Consider the following 18,973-nt stretch of genomic DNA (forward strand, 5'->3'; position numbering starts at 1 on the left):
TCTGTAGGGATGGATACTTTGCTTGTTTGATCCTCCGGGACTTTCTAGTATGATCTTGTTTTGCAGACCTACCTCCGAGGATGGTATTTCTTGGGTATCTATTCAAAGGTAACAAATCTGCAAATAGATGTCTCTATCAGATGAACAAGCTACTTACCTTTGGTAACACCTTATCTGGTAGAGACATATTCCAGTTTCAGATTCTTTTTCCAGCCCACCCTCCCTCCCTGCTCTGCAAACTGATTTCTAGGGACAGGGACTTCCCCTTAAGAGCCTTTATTTTGATGTACCAGTAGTAAGTGTTCTTTCTGGCTCTGCGCTTCTGGTATGGAAAGCCGTGAAAGAAACGGACGTCCATGCACTGGGGTGGCACCTATATAGGACCTGCAAAGTCATATCCGGAGCAGATGACATAGACAACTGACATGAAACCGATCAACGCCACTCAAGAGCACACAGAGGTGCTGATCAGAAAATTATCTGGATCCAACCTGGGGGAAAATCTAAGGTAAGGTATCTGCAACTAGAATATGTCTCTATCAGATAAGGCATTATTGAAGGTAAGTACTTGTTCATTAGGAATAGTCTATCTACAACTCCAGATACGGAAACCATGGGTACGTTATTTTCACTGAAAGTGCAGGAGTATTTAGAAGGAATGCTATGAAAGGCTTTTCTCCATTCAGTGTTGCTTGGATTGGTAGCAAAATGCTTGTATAGATCTTTCTCCGAGAGGGGTAACAGTATTAGCCTAAACAATATGCACTGCTGTTTTCACAGCCAAATCTGTGGCACAGTTCCCTTAAAGTGGATTCCTTCACAGTTGTGGGCCATGGTGTGCTATCCATGGGCCAAATAAACTTATCTTGTAAGAGAATGACCTTTCCTCAGAGTTGGTTACTCTTTATTGACTTAGATTTTGTATCCCTGAATCTGTTTAGGTGCCAGTGCAGTAAATCTATTTATAGCCTTTGGCACAAAATGCTGAATTCAACACAATAACTGTAGAAGCAAACACCTGCTTTCTTTTGGGCAAGGAACTGGACTTGTATTCCTGAGAGTTGTGCGGTGGAATCACTTAACATTTTAGTGTGAGTGCATAGCAGCTTGAGGACTGCCCCTTCAAAAATTCCCTGCCCTGCAGCACAAGCCACTGAATATTTTTGTTTAGTGCCAACTCCAGGTTGTGCATAGCTGTCTGTGTAGAATATAGTATTGTACTGATATATGAATAGAACATTCAGTTTGCAGAATATTTTGTGTATATTGCGAATATTCTTGTATGTGAAGTGTAGTGTCATACTCAAATTTTATGTTGATAAAATATAAAGAAGAGGCCCACTGCATCCAACACAGGTATCTGTACTTCAGTGAGTATTTTCTCTGTAGTTGTGAAACACTCTTCAGAAGAAGAGTACAGATGTGCTCTGTATGTGATAGGGGTCTGGCTCAATATAAACTACATATGTGTAGCTTCAGATACTAGCAATAACTATGTTTGTTTTATTATTTGGAGCAAAATAGCAGTGTGTTCTTTTGCCCAATATTTTTCAGAAAACATGAGTTGTTAAGTCACTTGTTCAACATAATGTGGCAAGTAATCTATGCCAAAGCTGAGAAATCCAATTCAGGTTTCTAATTGTTTCACTGTTTGGAGTTTGTAAAATAGCACATGACTGTAAGAAGTCAGGTGCCAAAATGTTACACTCACTGGATAATTAATATCCAAGAAAAATCATATTAACAAAAGTGCAATGTTTGGTCTTTTACAGTTAACTTTGCAGCCGCATTGAGCTAGCAAGGTCTTTGTCCTTCCCACACTAGCCAGGTGTTAACTCAGGTTGTTATTCGTTATATATGTCATGTCTTCTTTAAATTTCTTCTATTTTTATAGACCATTGCCAATCTCGTTCAGGAGTATTGACCACCACTGAAGGAAAAAGGCTTAGATACTGGAATTCAGGCGCTATATTTTTAATGAAAAATCCATTGGATTTATCCAAAATAGTTTTATGATTATTTTTTCCCTTACTCTCTTGATCATCAGTCCAGTACTATGTGTACTTGTATGTGTATTTAAGTTTCTAAAATCTAATGATATGTTGTATTCTGCTTCAAGACCAGGAAAAGAAGGGTATATTTTGTGGAACTGCAATATCCCTTGATTTGTAGCTGATCTACACTAGCTTTTATAACGCGCTTAGCCTCTGGCTTCAAAGCATAGTAAGCCTGCAAATGAGCCCCTTGCCTTAATGGAATCACATGAAGAACAGAACTCTTTGTGGTATACCACTTGACTTTTGTGCAGTGCAGGAGCCTGTTTCAAAACCCACTTGCATGCATTATGTCCCCTGAGTTCTTTGCATACCAAGGAAGAAAATAATGGCATTATTACTGCTGCCCCATGAGGTGCTTCCTTAATGAAAGTCGGACGCCACTCATCTTCTACAGTAATGAGGCCAGACTGTGGCTTTTGTTTGGTGTAGAGTATCCCCTTTTATTCTGTGTATTTGCATCATGATCCCTACCTGGAGAGTTTCCTTGTCCATCAGTGTCTCAAACTTTGTTTTCTTCAGTTGGATTCACCAGCAGTTGCTCCTTCCTCCTACACTAACCTCAGTTTCACATGCTGATTCTATTTTCTGCTTGATGGACTTGTCTTTTCTGCAGTTATCAGTCCATCCACTGCTTTGTGATCGTCTGCTGTCCCCAAGTGTCCTCTGAAGAACAACTGTCAGTATACTGCTGATGTTATGGCTTTTTTTTTTTTTAATCCATGTCCCTCACATTATATTCCCCCCCCCACCCCCCCCACTCCTAGACTCCTGTTTCTTGGGATACCCAGTCCTCAGGTTTTGCTTTACTTTCTGCTTTTTAGTCTCTGGCACAGGTTTATTACGGCCCACATAGATGTATATCTCTGAAATTATTTTAGGTAGCTCCCTTTCTTAATTCTCACTGAAAATGCAACCGCTGCTGGAGATGCAGCAATTCTGGCAGCATGCCAAGTTTATTACTTGGTACTACTGAGGAGACTTCCTTGAAAATGCCGATCAGTGTTATTCCTAAATCCAGAGCAGGTGCAGATTAATGCTCATTCTGTACTTGTTTGAACACATCTGGTGACACCAGCAAGGATAGTGTGCTGTACACAGTGGTGTAAAATACTGTTTCCCAAGTGTTACAGTCCTCTGCTGGTGGTACTGTTCCTAGAAGAAGATGCATGGTCAGAATCCCATGCCTGTCCTGGGATGTTGTATGAGAATGGACTTCTTCCAACTGGTTGGTCTTGTGAGCTATCCAGAATGGGGTTTTGTATCTTTTTGTGGGCACTTTGCCCATGATAACATTAATAGTCTGTGGACTGATTGCCTGAATTGCAATGTGGACATGTGGTGCTGGTCCAGAACCAGTTGCTCCTGGAATAGTCATTTGTAGGACACACTGTTGATGTCTCCTATAAACAGACACTACCTAAGTCAATAGCGGTTACTTTTGGAAGTGTCAGATTTGCTGTGTCAGAATATGTGGAATACTGAGAAAATACAGATCAGGTCACCCCATCATTACTTAACGGACCCATTCTAACATTCCATACTACTAATTGTGTACTACATGTGGTAGTTGGCCACAAAACCATGCTGGCACATTGGAGTTTAGAAGGCTCGTTTCTTGACAGCAGAGGCAGCATGGGCCCACTCCCCATCCACCAGAACTCACCACAATACTGCCAGGAAGGAAAACACGGAAGTGATGGGATAAGATCAAGAAGGAGACTGAACCAAATAATTAACAGAAATAATTAACTAGAGCACATAAAGAGACAATTTTCAAGTTTCCCCCTGTTGGAAAAGGGATGAGAGGGTGTTGGGCCTTCTTCTGTAGATGGGATCCCTCTATTCCTCCTTTATATCTCTGATCAATTCCAAGAATCAGTCTCCTACCTGCTAGGGTCTTTTTTCCCGGAGCTCGAGAGGTACCTTATGTGGCCTTCTTGTCTTCCTGTGCCACAGGAAGGAGACCTCCAATAGCAGAGAAACAGGGAGCTTATTTGGTTCCACACGCTAATGTTAAATTCCTTACTGGGGACATTAAGGCCCTCATTCTGACCTTGGCGGTCGGCGGAGAGGCGGCGGTCGGACCGCGAACAGACCGGCGGTATTAAAAATGGCATTCTGACCCTGGCGGGAACCGCCAACACAGCCCGCCAACTTAACACTCCGACCGCCACAGCGGTACAAACAAACAGCGCGGCGGTTCCCGCCAACAGCCCGGCGGCAGACAAAGTACCGCCCACCCTATTACGACCCACCAATCTGCCACCTTTTCCGGGGCGGGAGCACCGCCGATAAGAACACGGCGGAAACAGACTACGAACGGGAAAACGCTCACCTCTACGCACTCCATGCGAGATTCCGGCAGTATGGAGCCAGAGTTACAGGTCATCCCCGCACTCCTATTCCTCCTCATATACCAGGAGCACGCCCGGCGGCGCGGAAGACATCGGTGAGTACTGCACCTACGACACAGGGGAGGGAAAAGATTACCGGCACACACCCACCCACCCACACCCACTACAACACACACATCAATGCATTCCCACAGATCACTGTCACAACCCACAAACCACCCCCCTCCGAAATAATGCAAAGACCAAAAGAAGAGATCATAAACGGGCAGATATATTGAAATATGTACGCCATTAATCCCAAAAAATAAATAAACTATGTACAAAATGTATACAGCTACTAAATGTAGTCCAACCACTGTCCGTGGATCACAGGGGTCCTGTGCAAAGGGGCAAGGCCCAGTCCCACGACAAGAACTCCACGGAGAGAACACTGCAGGGGCATCAGAAAGAAAATAGGACAGGCACCTCAGGGGGAAGGGAAGGGGGGGCACCTCAGCCACTTGAGTACACGACGCCAGATCCACGAGGGGACTCCATGACCACTGGGCCATCCTGGGGAGAGCAAAGCCACAGTCCATACAGTCCATACAGTGGGTGGCCTGCCCACTGGGCCATCCTGGGGAGAGCAAAGCCACAGTCCAAACAGTCCATACAGTGGGTGGCCTGCCCACTGGGCCATCCTGGGGAGAGCAAAGCCACAGTCCATACAGTGGGTGGCCTGCCCACTGGGCCATCCTGGGGAGAGCAAAGCCACAGTCCATACAGTCCATACAGTGGGTGGCCTGCCCACTGGGCCATCCTGGGGAGAGCAAAGCCACAGTCCATACAGTCCATACAGTGGGTGGCCTGCCCACTGGGCCATCCTGGGGAGAGCAAAGCCACAGTCCATACAGTCCATACAGTGGGTGGCCTGCCCACTGGGCCATCCTGGGGAGAGCAAAGGCACAGTCCAAACCGTCCATACAGTGGGTGGCCTGCCCACTGGGCCATCCTGGGGAGAGCAAAGCCACAGTCCATACAGTGGGTGGCCTGCCCACTGGGCCATCCTGGGGAGAGCAAAGCCACAGTCCATACAGTCCATACAGTGGGTGGCCTGCCCACTGGGCCATCCTGGGGAGAGCAAAGCCACAGTCCATACAGTGGGTGGCCTGCCCACTGGGCCATCCTGGGGAGAGCAAAGCCACAGTCCATACAGTCCCTAACAGACCCCACTGCCACTGGAGGAGGCAAGTTGGCCAGAGGACATCCTGCAGCCCTGCCCGAGATAGATCCTGCCCTGGCACGTCTGCCAAAGGGCCAGCGGTTCTTGCCCTGTAGGGCCCAGTTCTGCGGTTCTTGAGACGGCGGGGCCCAGTTCAGCGGTTCTTGAGACGGCGGGGCCCAGTTCAGCGGTTCTTGCCTTGAAGGGCCCAGTTCAGCGGTTCTTGAGACGGCGGGGCCCAGTTCAGCGGTTCTTGCCTTGAAGGGCCCAGTTCAGCGGTTCTTGCCTTGAAGGGCCCAGTTCAGCGGTTCTTGAGACGGCGGGGCCCAGTTCAGCGGTTCTTGCCTTGAAGGGCCCAGTTCAGCGGTTCTTGCCTTGAAGGGCCCAGTTCAGCGGTTCTTGAGACGGCGGGGCCCAGTTCAGCGGTTCTTGCCTTGAAGGGCCCAGTTCAGCGGTTCTTGAGACGGCGGGGCCCAGTTCAGCGGTTCTTGCCTTGAAGGGCCCAGTTCAGCGGTTCTTGCCTTGAAGGGCCCAGTTCAGCGGTTCTTGCCTTGAAGGGCCCAGTTCAGCGGTTCTTGCCTTGAAGGGCCCAGTTCAGCGGTTCTTGAGACGGCGGGGCCCAGTTCAGCGGTTCTTGCCTTGAAGGGCCCAGTTCAGCAGTTCTTGAGACGGCGGGGCCCAGTTCAGCGGTTCTTGCCTTGAAGGGCCCAGTTCAGCGGTTCTTGCCTTGAAGGGCCCAGTTCAGCGGTTCTTGCCTTGAAGGGCCCAGTTCAGCGGTTCTTGCCTTGAAGGGCCCAGTTCAGCGGTTCTTGAGACGGCGGGGCCCAGTTCAGCGGTTCTTGCCTTGAAGGGCCCAGTTCAGCGGTACTTGAGACGGCGGACGGTCTATGGCCAACTGCTAAATGCCTGGTGGTGCCCTCCTGGGCAGCGGGGATGGTGCTCCTTCACTGCCCACCTGGGCTGTGGGTGGTGGGGCCCTCCTGGCCAGCTGGGCTGGGTCCTCCCTGGGCAGCGGCTATGGGGCTGGTGGGCTCTCCCGGGGCAGCTGTGCCGGTTCCTCCCGGGGCAGCGGCTATGGGGGTTGTGGGCTCCTCCTGGGCAGCAGGCCTGCTGCCAGACCTCTCCAACTTGCTGCCCTTGCCCTCCTTAGTCGTCGGCCTGTGGCCCTTTCCTCCCTTTGGAGCTGTGGCTGGTGACTGTCTCTGGGTGGTGTCCGGGGGGGATGTAGAAGGCGGGCTCCTGCGGCGCCCCTTCCGCCTTCTGCTCCTCTTCCCAGGGGGTGGGCTGGCTGTCCCCTTGCTGCTGGGCGAAGATCCAGACATGCGGGCTGGCGGGCTCCAATACCCCTGCACCCTTGTCAAGGGGGCTGCAGGGCTGGTGGTGGCTGAGGTGCTCTTCTTACCCCGACGAGAAGGAGGGGGGGGCTCAGGGTCAGGAAAGAAGTTAGTAGTGGCGAGGAAGAGCTTCTTGGGACAATGGAGAGTGGTAGGTACAGTGGGAATGGGAGTGGAGGGAGAGGATGTGGTTGTAGGTGAGTCACGTTTGCTGTCTTTGGGTGCAGGTGCAGGAGGGATAGGCTGTCGTGAGGTGGATGGCTGTTGGGTGGGTGGGTGGCTGCGTTTGTGTGGTGTGGAAGAGGGGGTGACAGACACAGTGGGAGAGGACACAGGGGACGTGTAAATGGCAGTGGGGGTGGTGACTGCACGTGTGCGGACTGGAGTGGAGGGTGTGCTGGTGATGGAAACACTGGCTGATGGTGAGGTGAATGGAGGTGTGAGTGTAGACGTCACAGGGAGGGAGGAGGGAGACGAGGAGGTGGGGGTCACAGAGGTGGTAGTGACTGTTGGCATGTCTGCATCGGAATGTTGCGTGTGTGAATGTCTGCGTGATCTGTGGTGCTTATGTTTGGATGAGCTTCTCTTGGGTGTTGAGGTGTGTGCAGGCTGGTCTGATGGTGTGGGTGGGACAGGCAGAGGAACAGGAGACTGGGAGGAGGGAGTTAGTAGAGGCAGGCAGGAGACAGGGACAATGGCTGCCGTCAGTGCTGAGGCCAGAGCCTGGAACGATCGCTGATGGGCAGCCTGACCCGAATGAATGCCCTCCAGGTACGCATTGCTGCGATGAACCTCCCTCTCCACCCCCTGGATGGCATTCAAAAGGGTAGTCTGCCCAACAATGAGCGTTCGGAGGAGGTCAATGACCTCCTCACTGAGGGCAGCGGGGGTAACAGGGGCAGGGCCTGAGGTGCCTGGGGCGAAGGAGATGCCCGGCTTCCTGGCAGAGCGGGCACGGGCCGAACGCTGAGGGGCTGCTGGGAGGGCGGAGATGGTGCGCTGGGTGGCGGCTGTACCTGTAATGGCGGGGGGCACGGATGGTGCCACCCCCGCAAGGGAGCCCCCTTCCGAGGACGTGTCCGTGTCGCTGCAGGGTCCAGTCGTCCCCGTCGTGGAGCTCCCCTCGCCCTCCGTCTCACTGGTCCAGTCTGACTCTGTGGCATGGCCCTCCTGGGCCATGTGAGATGCAGCTCCCTCCTGCCCCGATGCCACTTCTCCTCCGCCTGATGATGCTGATGCATACAAGCACAGAAAGACAAACAAAAAGGGGGGGGGAGAGAGAAATAAAGGGATATTGATTACATGGATCTCCGGTACAGTTAGCGGACATGACAGACACAGATGCCCCCTGCACTAAGTTGCGCACTTGGGGTCCGCTACGCATTCCGTGGAACATGCCCTACACGCCTAGAGTTGACAACTGCACCCATGGATGACACGGCCCAGGGATGGCTGTACTGACACACTACTGAGGGTGGTGGCTGGGGACACAGGGGCTTACGGGGGTGCCCAGCCTACAGATATCGCCCTGGCCTAGGGGGACCCACAGCCCTCCTCCCCCACCCAGACACCTCCACTGCGCAACAACAGAGTAGATAATGCTTGGACTCACCCCCTTGTGTCTGCTGTGCTGCCCTCACGCGCCCATCCAAATCAGGGTAGGCCACCGCCAGGATCCGGAACATCAGGGGGCTCAGTTGACGGCAGGCACCCCGCCTACGTTGGGAGGCCATCCCCAGCAGAGACTCGGCGGTCTTCTTGGTCCCGCAGCGGATGTCCTCCCACCTCTTGCGGCAGTGGGTGCCCCGTCGATGGTGGACCCCCAGGGCCCGGACTTCCTTGGCGATGGCACGCCAAATCCCGATCTTCTCATGGGCGCGGACCTATGTGACACGTACAGGGAGGGAGAAATACCACGTTCAAGTTACTCAGCATTTTCCTTTCCAGTGGCCCAACGCCCCCCATCCCCGCCAGGCCCCCCGCCATGCCCAACATGCCCCCCATCCCCGCCAGGCCCCCCGCCAGGCCCAACATGCCCCCCATCCCCGCCAGGCCCCTCGCCAGGCCCCCCGCCATGCCCAACATGCCCCCCATCCCCGCCAGGCCCAACATGCCCCCCATCCCCGCCAGGCCCCCCGCCAGGCCCAACATGCCCCCCATCCCCGCCAGGCCCCCCGCCAGGCCCCCCGCCATGCCCAACATGCCCCCCATCCCCGCCAGGCCCCCCGCCAGGCCCAACATGCCCCCCATCCCCGCCAGGCCCCCCGCCAGGCCCCCCGCCATGCCCAACATGCCCCCCATCCCCGCCAGGCCCCCCGCCAGGCCCAACATGCCCCCCATCCCCGCCAGGCCCCCAAGCCAGCCAGTGGCCCCAAATCCAGATAGAATTAAACTCACTTGTTGGTCTGGAGGACCGTAGAGTAGCGCATACTGGGGGAGGACCCCATCCACAAGTTTCTCCAACTCCTCTCCAGTGAAGGCAGGGGCCCTTTCCCCAGTCGCAGCAGCCATTGTCCCTTCCAGACCGAGGTCACAGCAACACTTGCAGTATAGGTCCTCTCCTGTGAAAGTTCAAGTCACAAGTGGATAAGTAGATAGAAAATGGCGGTCACGTCCGCGGCGGTGCGTACCGCGGCGGTGCGTCCCGCCACCGCCGGCGCCCTTCGCCATTGGCTCCTGAAACCCATAGGCTTCAATGTTAACCAATGCGGCTTCGCGCCGCGGTCTTCGCCCGCCGCGGTGTGCCACGCCAGCGCATTGACCTCACATCCCATTGTCACACTTCACAGGTCAGGCAGCCGCCATTTCCAGGGCCCACATGGCTCAATTTCAACTGCGTCACACAGGCCTAGGCCTTGCATAGCCACTCAGACACGCCATTCACTGCATAGAGAATCGTATACTGTGCTAGCTGTGAGTACGTACCTGTGGGTTGCCTGACTGTGTGCTCCATGTTGTCCTTCCTATGCACCGTCCGCTGGGTTGGGCGAGGAGACGGATGAATCCTCCCGTGTACCGACCGCTGGTGGACCTGTCGACAATGGAAGAACGCCACATTATCCTGACCTACCGTCTTAACCGTGCCACTATCCATGAACTGTGTGCCCGGCTGGAGCCCGACCTGATGTCCCCCATCCGCCAACCCACAGGGATTTCCCCTCTGGTGCAGGTCATGTCAGTACTCCATTTCTTGGCAAGTGGGTCATTTCAGACAACCGTGGGAATTGCTTCTGGGATGTCTCAGCCCATGTTTTCAAAGGTGTTATCCAGAGTGTTGTCTGCCCTGATGAAATCCGTGAGGAACTACATCATTTTCCCTGAAGTGGGCGAACTGGCTACAGTGAAGGGTGATTTCTACGCCCTTGGACATATTCCCAACGTAATTGGTGCCATTGATGGGACCCATGTGGCTTTGGTTCCCCCAAGAGACAGGGAGCAGGTGTACAGGAACAGAAAAAGTTACCATTCAATGAACATCCAGGTGGTGTGTTTGGCTGACCAGTACATCTCGCATGTAAATGCCAAATTCCCAGGGTCAGTGCATGACGCCTACATCCTGAGGAATAGCAGCATCCCTTACGTGATGGAACAGCTACAGAGACACCGTGTATGGCTAGTGGGGGACTCTGGGTACCCCAACCTGTCGTGGCTACTGACTCCAGTAAGGAATCCCCGGACCAGGGCAGAGGAACGGTACAATGAGGCCCATGGGCGTACTAGGAGGGTGATCGAACGCACCTTTGGCCTCCTAAAGGCCAGGTTTCGCTGCCTGCATATGACCGGTGGATCCCTAATGTACTCACCTAAGAAGGTGTGTCACATCATCGTGGCCTGCTGCATGCTTCACAACCTGGCTTTGCGCCGCCAGGTGCCTTTCCTGCAGGAGGATGGTCGAGACGGTGGTGTTGTGGCAGCGGTGGAACCTGAGGAGAGTGACGAGGAGGAAGACGACGGGGCTGAAACAGACAACAGGGACAGAATCATTGAACAGTACTTCCAATAGGACACAGGTAACATTTCAAAGATAATTTAGTAAATGTTAACTACTCTGCAGCATCTCTGCTGCCTGTCTATTTGCCCCAGTGTATGATGACTGAGTTTTGGCTTTTCCCTCCCTATTTCAGATCTGGGGTCCCCACTACGAGTCCTGTGCTTCGTTTCCCCATGGACTACAGCTTTGTGGCAGCTGTTTGTTGATTTCACCATGTACAAGGACATATTTGCACTGTCATGTCAATTACAATCTATTGAAATCACAGCCAGACTCCTGATATTTTGGTGCAAAATAGGTGTTTATTGAAGTGCTCAAAATGGGATGGGTGGTTTCAAGTGGGTGGGGGCTATGGTGAAGGAATGTCCATGGCAGAGTCCAGAGTAACAGTCACACAGGTGCATTGTCCAGAGGCCTGTGGAGAGATGGAGCATGGGCAGTTCGAGGATGGACAGGGTGACAATGTGGGACAGTGGGATGACATCAGGTGGTATCCATTGCTGGCGGGGGTCTTGACATCCTACTCTGTCTTGCGAGATCTCAGGGCCCTCTTGCGGGGTGGTTCTTCTCCTGCAGGAGGTGGGGGTCTGGTGGGCTGCTGCTGTGCGGGGGCCTCCTGTCCACTAGCGCCGGCGGAGGTGGATGGCTGTTCTTGGTCCCGGCCAGTGGCAGGGGCCCTTGGGTGTTGTTCAGTGTCCGCCCTGCTGTTTACGAGGTCCTGCAGCAGCCCTACCATGGTAACCAGGGTGGTGTTGATGGCTCAGATGTCCTCCCTGTACCCCCGATAGTGTTCCTCCTGCAGCACCTGGATCTCCTGGAACCGGGCCAGTACCGTCGCCATCGTCTCCTGGGAGCGGTTGTATGCTCCCATGATGGTGGTGAGGACCTCGTGGAGAGTGGGTTCCCTGGGCCTCTCCTCCCCCCCCTGTCGCACAGCTGCCCGCCGAGTTGCCCTGTTTCCCTGGGCCTCTGCCCCCTGGCCGGTGTGCCCACTACCACTGCCCCCAGGTCCCTGTTGTTGTTGGGGTGGTGGGTTATCCTGGGTGCCCTGTAGTGGTAGACACACCGCAGATTGACGCGCCCTGGAGACAGAGGCATGGGCCCGCTGGGTGGGAGCTGTGCTGGTGTTCCCAGAGGGGTTAGGGTCTATAGTGGCCTGTGCCTGTGTGAGGGGAACCGACTGTCCAGAGGTCCCCGATGGTCCGGGCTGGTCATCGGTGTCCAGATCGACAGAGCTGCTGTCATCGCTGACGGCCTCTTGGGTGGGGGGTGTGGATAATTCTGGCCCCTCCGCCGCGGTGTGTTGACGGTCGGGTCCTGCAGGGGTATAGAGGTATGGTTATAGTTTCAATGTGTGGCATATGGGTGTATCTGTGGGTTCTCGTGTCCCCAAGTGCTGGCATTCGTGTGTGGGGGCTTTGGTGAGGGTGGCTTGTGGGGGGGATGTGTATATGCATTGGGCATGCTTTGGTGATGGGTGTCCATGCTTAGTGGACGCATGCAGGCCTAGGTTTTGGGATGTGTGGGTTGTGATGGTGAGACATTGGCGGGGAATAGGTGTGCTGGGGGTGGGGGTGAGGATGGTGTTGGGGGTGAGGATGGTGGTGGGGGTGAGGATGGTGGTGGGGGTGAGGGTGGGGGTGAGGATGGGGTTCGAGGATGGGGGTGAGGGTTGGGGTCTGATTTGGCATGCAGGTGGGGGGGAAGCAGTATTGAAGCTTCAACTTACCAGTATCCATTCCTCCGCCGACTCCTGCGAGGCCGTCAGGATGCAGGATGTTCAAGACTTCCTCCTCCCATGATGTGAATTGTGGGGGTTGAGGTGGGGGTCCTCCGCCAGTCTTCTGCACGGCGATGTTGTGCCTGGATACCATGGAACGCACCTTCCCCCGTAGGTCGTTCCATCGCTTCCTGATGTCTTCCCGATTTCTGGGGTGCTGTCCCACTGCGTTCACCCTGTCGACAATCCTCTGCCATAGCTCCGTCCTCCGGGCAATGCTGGTGTATTGTATCTGTGTGCCGAACAGCTGGGGCTCTACACGAACGATTTCCTCCACCATAACCCTGAGTTCTTCGTCTGTGAAGCGGGGTTGTCTTTGGGGTGCCATGGGGTGGTGTGTATGATGTGTGGGGTGGAGTATGTGTATTTAAGTGAGTTGAGTGTGGTGGTGTGTGTTGTTTTGTGTGTGGATAGTGTGTGGGTGATGGTGTTGAGTGGCTGTGGCTGTTATGTTTTGGATGCTGGTGTCTCGCTCTTGCCTTCTTTACGAATTTGTAAGCGTAGGGGTTTGTGGGTGATGTGGGTGGGTGTTTTATATTGTTTTGTGTGTGTGGGAGTGGTGTGTGTATGTGTATCAGGTGTGTGGGATTCAAATCGTCCAATGTGGGTGAGTTTTGTTCGTTTGTGTGTATTCTGACCGCGCCGGTGTGTCCCGCCAATGGAATACCGCGTTTGAATGACCGCCGCGTGGATTCGTGGGTCGTAATGGGATGGGCGTATTTCTGTTGGCGTGGCGGTGGAGGTTTGGTCACCTCCACCTTTCCGCCGACCGCTGGTCTGGCGGTCTGTTGTGGCGGTCGGATTTTCGGAGGTTTGCCTTCTGCGGGTCAGAATGACCGTGGCGGGTTTCCGCGACCGCGGCGGGATTATGGAGGATTTCTGACCGGCGGTAGGCGCCTTTTACCGCCGAGGTCAGAATGACCACCTAAATATCAAAGTCCCTCCTGGAGGAGGAGAGGATTGGGGCCTGCCCAACACTGGTACTTCCTCTGTGCCGCAGCTTCTGAGACATCAGTGTGTTATGTTGCCTTCTAAGCAATGTAGACTCTACTCCACTTTCCTAGTCTCAAGATGTACGTTAGCAGCATGCACACTGGATTTTGGCCACAGAAGGACTCGCATCTGAAGTCACTAAAGTAAACCCTAAAGTTATTTTCATAATTCTAACGTTACATAACTGTGTCCCTTTTTGGGGCACCCAGGTACCTACTTAATAAAATGCACATTTAGCACCCACGTTTGTACATGCACTTTATCATGGCACACTGCAAGGTAAACTACTGAGACTCGATACCCATTCCCTCAGATGGCTATTTCTCCGGTATGGATGTTAATGAGATCAGACTACTAATATTGTAAACCTCATCCCAAAAAATATAACAAATGCTACATAATTCTGTCACTACCATAGAGCATATAGTTTTACATAAGTATCATGTTTTTGGATTCATTGCTCAGTGTACTGATACTCCGAGATGGGACCTCTAGAGGGAGATTAGTGAACTCTTCTCTCTGTTAGGATGCAGTTGCAGAACCCTTCCGTCTTTGCATGGGTTTAAAATGTGCGTTCCTTTGATTTCCAATGCGACACATCGAGAATCTGATGGAAGCCATATTTGTAGCAGGCAGGTTAAAATGACTGCTGAGATTTGAGTCTCATGGGAGTGGCCAAGTCTCACAGAACTTCACAGAGTTTATGCTGGTTCCTACTTTGCTAATGTGGGCCCGGCTGGGGTCTCCATCTGCCTTTGGATGGCATTTAAGTGTTTAAGACGCACATGGTTATAAAACAACCCAAGAGCCATCAAGGCTTCATTAGGGGAAAAACACAGACCCTGACTTAGGAGGTAAGCCTGCCACATGAAGAGCCACAAGAGGCGGCCAGCTTTCATCATGGGAGCCAGGCTAGCCACGCCCTCTACAGTGGTCATGTTAGTTGAACTCCCTAAAGTGTGCAAGATTCTTACACATGACAAGGGGTTCTTGATATCCTGTCCCAATAAAAGCAAACATAATCAGCTGGTGCTGTGGCATGTATATATGTCAAAGCTCTCCCAGTACTGGCATCTACAGGATAAAACCCTCGAGAAGCATATTTTAAAATGATATCCAGCACATGCATTAACAACAAACATTACTTCACTATACATGTTAGGGACATCCATAGCAATAAGGTGTGGTGGACCTATTAAAATAGGCACCTGTGCCATTTTCAACAAACAGATCTGAAAACATGAGATTCAAACTGAAAACGAAATATGAATAACCTTTAAATCAAGCCTGACAAACGTACAGCAAATAGAAAATACCTGACTAAGCTGCAGTAGGTATCCTATATCACAATCTGCTCACTGTAGTACTTGATTTCTAGAGTGTGTAATACAAAACTACTCCAAGATTTATGTAAGTCAAGCCCTACAGCTGGGCACCAAATAATATGCTCTCTACATTTTTCCAGAGAGAAAGAAGTTTGTTTTCTAGACCCCCTATCCTAAGGACTTAATAAGTGTTCCAACCCTGTTTTGCGTCAATTCCACAACACACTGAATAATATTTGATCAACATGTGTTCCAGGTAATGATTAATCACATGAGATGTTACAAGGACTATCAGTGGAACCCCAAATCCTCCTTAATTAAGGAATAAATATCACCAGCACTAAAACATGAATGATACATCTTAAATATTTATTTTAAAATCCTAGTCTACTGCACATGATAATGAATTGTAACTACAAGAAAGATAAATAGTTTGGCAAAAACAACAGTAACCAAAAGAGTGAATAATAAATATCACTAGAGCCTGATTGCTTGCATTACTCTTTTTTGAGCTTCTGAAATGGTTCACAACTACTTACCTGAACATTGGGGTTCCATGTTCAATAATAAACCAAGGTCTGCTGTTCCCATCTCATGCGACAGGATGCACGGATAAGTCAGAGAGCAAAGGCTACGTGTCTCCTTTCCTGGAACTTTCAATAGGAACAAGAGATATGATTCTGTACTTCCTGTTTAAGATTCGCCTCGCATGCAGGCTCTGCTCTTCCCTTCACCTAGTTTGCTCGAATTTTATAACATATTCTCATTGTTAAAAACTCTTAGCAGAGAAAATTAACAGAAATTGGCCTGATGTCCTTTCAGTTATTTTCATTCACCAAGAGTTTCTTTTGAATATAAAAAAAATATGTGATTGTTATCATTCTAGAAACTTTCAACAACAAGCTAATGTTAAATGAAGCAGCCACCACTTTAAATTAAATGCTGTGAATATATTCACATAAACTTGATTATCACATTGCAAAATACAACAATAGACGTGGCGTGCATTATATGAGTATGTATTCAGCATTCTAACTAACTGAGTAGCACATGAAGCTCAAGTAGGGAAAAGGCAAAAAAAAAAAAAAAAAACACATTGGTCAAAACAGTAGGGCATTGGAGTAATTTGTACCATTAAACAAGAAGAAAAGAAACAACTGCCTCTGCGTTCTAGTTTAAGTATACTTAAGTATTACAGTAATTTGAAACATACCAGGGGCACTAATATTGATAATGTAGCAGCTACAGTGACACCAGAACAGGGGATGTCTTGGGCCTTCTGCACCACCCCTGTTAAAGCTGATTGTTAGACCTGACCGCCTTAGGCTGGTCACTCCCAACTTTTTGCCTGCCTCACTCCACTTTTTTGACACTGTTTTTGCTGGTTTTAGGACTGCGCCCTTTTCCACTGCTAACCAGTGCTGATGTGCATATGCTCTCTCCTTTAAAACATGGTGACATTGGCTCATACCCAATTGGCATATTTGATTTACTTGTAAGTCCCTAGTAAAGTGCACTGCATGTGCCCAGGGCCTGCAAATTAAATGCTGCTAGTGGGCCTGCAGCACTGATTGTGCCACCCACATAAGTAGCACGTTAACCATGTATCAGGCCTGCCATTACAAGGCCCGTGTGTGCAGTTTCACTGCCACTTCAACTTGGCATTTAAAAGTACTTGCCAAACCTTGAATCCCCCTTTTTTCTACTTATGTCATCCCTAAGGAAGGCCAAAGGTAACCCATAGGGAATGATGCTGTGTAGGTAAAATGCAGGACATCTACCTTTGTGTTTTATATGTTCTGGTAGTGGAAAACTCCTAAATTCATTTTCCACTGCTGTGAGGCCTGCTCCTTTCATAGGCCATCATTAGGGCTACCCGCATATATTGTTTGAGAGGTAGACACATTGCCAAGCTGGAATGATGCAGCCCGACTTCCTGTGAGAGGAATCGACGCAGAGCCAGTCATGTGGCAGAAACTCTGCCGCATCACCCACCAGATCGACGCAACAGCTGTAACTTCCTCCCACATGCCCAGGATTTTCACGCATCGTCCCTGAGCATCAAAAGACCCCACATCGCAAACAGGATTGAAGCCTGTTTGCCGGAATTCGATACAAAGCCCTTGCCGTGTGGCAAAGAATCGAAGCATCATCTATGTGCGCCCGTAAATCTGACGCACACCTACCTTTTTCCATGCATCTCCTCCTCTGGGGTCTTCTTGCATGTAATTGTGACGCAAACCAGGTACTTTGTGCTTGCAAAAGACAATTATTGCTTTTAAGAACTAAAGACTTATCATTACAAAGTGATATTTCAACTTGTGATTATCAAATCTTAATTGTTTTGACCATAATTTAATCAGATACATATCTTATATTTTTCTAAACCTGTGTGACATATTTTTGTGGTGTTCTCACTGTGTTATTGCATGAGATATTGCACAAATACTTTACATATTGCCTTCTAAGTTAAGCCTGACTCCTCAGTGCCAAGCTACCAGAGGGTGGGCACAGGATAATCTGGATTGTGTGTGACTTACCCTGACTAGGATTGTGGTCCCACTTGCCTGGCCCAAACCTTCCTTTTTATTACATATATGTTGCCCCTAAGGTAGGCTCTGGTTAGCACCAAGGAGAGGGTGCAGTGTATTAAAATATTTGGACATATATATTTTTTTGTTGAATATTTCCAGGTAGTGAAAAACTGCTACATTCATTTTTCACTACTGCAAGACCTATCTCTCCCATAGGCTAACATCAGGGGTTTCCATGAAGCTTTCTTTAAGTGTAACCTTCAGTTGGGAAAAGATGACAATAAGGAGTTTGGTGTCTTTGGACTTACAAGTCAGATTATAAATTGTAAGTCTGAAAATGCCACTTTTAAAAGGTTGCATTTTCCTACTTTAACCAGTGTCTGAATTCATGTCTGGAGTGGATGATAGCTGAGCTTTGTTCATTCCTTACAGACAGTCACACCGAAAGGGAGATGGGGTGTGACATTTGTATCCTGATGGCCCATCACCAGGCTGATGGGTCTCATGGGTTTAGTTGGAGGAGGAACTGACACACCTGAATAGGGCTGTGCCTCTCCTCACAGAAAGGGCTGCATAACCCTCTGTAGAGTGTCCGGAGCCAGAGAAGGAAGGGCAAGGACCTTGTGATCTTCAAAGGCCTCTTTGAAGTCTCCCCTACTTCAAAAGCACATTTTTGTACTGGACCCCAAACCACACCAAATCAGAACTCTACTGGAACAAAGGTTATTCTGCCAGGAAGAAGGACTGCTGTGCTGCCAGAAGAGACTGCCACTCTGCAACTGCATTGCAGTGTTGGCCTACTGCTTCATGTGTGTTGTGCTGTAGGAAGTACTGCCACTTTGCTACTTGCTTTGCTGTGTTGGCCTGCTGCTTCTTGACTGCATTGAGAATGATTGGACTTCTCTGCATCCTTGAACCCAAGATTCTCCATGAGCTTGTTGGCTTGCCCTCTGTTCTCCACTGTCTCAGGGACATCAAATACTGCTTACAACTCTTCTGGTGCTGCTGGACTCTGCCATCCATGAGTACTAGCCTTGCATGAGGTCCACCCCACTCCAGTCCTGGGCCTCAGAAGTGGGTTCGGCAGCTGATGTATGTGAAAATTGATGCAGAGGCTGCTTGATGACAGCAGGTTCACAGCCTGGGCAGCTCGACAATGCATTGCATTCCCTTCAGTGGTGCACCCCAAAGCAGTGACCCGACTGCATGGAAAATAGTGGTGCATCAAGTTGATGCTTTGCTCCATCAAAGGTACTGTTTCAGCAGAGCCACAGATATTCGGATCACAGGTTCAGCAGACGTCCATTGCAAGGAAGAGGGAGCTATGGCGGAGAGTCGTGGACAGGGTCAACGCTGTGAGACAGCACCCCAGAACAAGGGATGAAATCAGGAAGAGGTGGAATG

Source organism: Pleurodeles waltl, chromosome 1_2 (assembly GCF_031143425.1).
Source record: "Pleurodeles waltl isolate 20211129_DDA chromosome 1_2, aPleWal1.hap1.20221129, whole genome shotgun sequence".
Lineage (NCBI taxonomy): Eukaryota > Metazoa > Chordata > Amphibia > Caudata > Salamandridae > Pleurodeles > Pleurodeles waltl.